The sequence below is a fragment of the Humulus lupulus genome, chromosome 9 (assembly GCF_963169125.1).
Source record: "Humulus lupulus chromosome 9, drHumLupu1.1, whole genome shotgun sequence".
In the NCBI taxonomy this organism is placed as follows: Eukaryota; Viridiplantae; Streptophyta; class Magnoliopsida; order Rosales; family Cannabaceae; genus Humulus; species Humulus lupulus.
The window spans coordinates 131,351,827-131,353,254 of record NC_084801.1 but is presented as its reverse complement, the minus strand read 5'-3'; positions in this window follow the sequence as shown (position 1 = coordinate 131,353,254).

The following is a 1,428-nucleotide window of genomic DNA, read 5'->3' as shown; positions in this document are numbered from 1 at the left end:
CGCACCCCGGGGGTCAGAGCTAGCAAGGCCCCAGCGGGCACCTCCGGTTCCCGAATAGAGACGGGAGCTCGCGGAGTAGGCGGGGGCATCTTCTCCATTGCAGGAGGGGGTGGAGGCAGTTTTTCCAGAGCAGCCGGGGCTTGGTTTTTCCTCTTTGCAGGATACTTGGAGGTAGTCCCGATGGCTTTCTTCGCCATTCGAAGCTTCTTCACCATGGGCCCGGAAGCCCCGGAGGAAGGGTTTCCTCCAGGGAACATAGATCGCAGATCATTGCTCCCGGGCTGAGACATCTCCTCTGTTGAAACAAAGACAGCAAAGAATTAATATACATGTAAAAATATTTGTGTAAAACAACAAAAGAGAAAAGCAAAGCTTAAGTATGTATTGAAAGGGGTCCTACCCTCCGAGCTAGAGGAGGAATCTATGGTCACGACCTCTGGCCCCAGAGCTTCAGTGGGGGAGTCTAAGATAACGACTTCAAGGGCTAGAAGAGGCTCTAGGTCTGAATCTTCCTCGGGACTGGACTCTTCTACGTACTGCCTAAGACCCGGAGCTACTACACCCTCCCGGAGAGAGGGCCACGACCTAAGATTGGTCCGGTACTCCTCGAAAAAGGCCGACCTAAAGTCTAAGGTATTATCTACAACTATAGTACCCCTAGGGCGGCTCATGTCATAACCCAACACGAGTTGGTCGACGCATTGGAGTAGGGTTATGTCACGGTCTGGGTCATTTTGATGGCGATGAACGGGCTGGCTGGGATTAAACCTAGCAAGTCGAAGGTCTGCAGTGGCCCTATCTAAGTCCCTAAATAAATATGGGTTACCTTGGCTGGAGGGGCCGGCTGCTGCCCCGGACTGGGCCCTCTCCACATTCACTTCTTGGGCGACCTCCAGAGCCCGTTTTCGCCGCACGAGGGGCACCTTGTCCTCCTCGTCCTCATCCTCGCCCGTGGCCTCCTCCTCGGGGATGGGCGCCATCTCGCGAGCAGCGGGGATGGTCCGCGGTGTCCTCAAGGCCATAGTCTGGCCCGGAGATATTAACTTGCACGCCAGCATCGTCTCGTCGGACACGAGCTGGCGATAATCCTTTTCACTTGGGGGGAGCCCCGCCAAGGTCTCATATTGACCCCCAAGGGTCACTGACTTGGCCGTCCTCGCAAAAATGGCTGCATGATAGTTTTTAAGTCAGGAACGAATAAAAGAGGCTAGTCAGCAATCAACTTACGAGCTGAGAGTAGAAGGTACTTACGAGGACGGTTGAAATAATGGTGTTCGCAGTTGCGAAACCCCTTGGACATAAATAACTGGTCGTTAAAGTTGTTGGGGGTGGCTGGGCAGTTAGATGACCGCAGTCGAATTTGGAAAACGGGTCAGATAGTAGAACCTGTCGCCTCACCCCCGCTGCTCCGTGCTGGCTTTGAGGCAG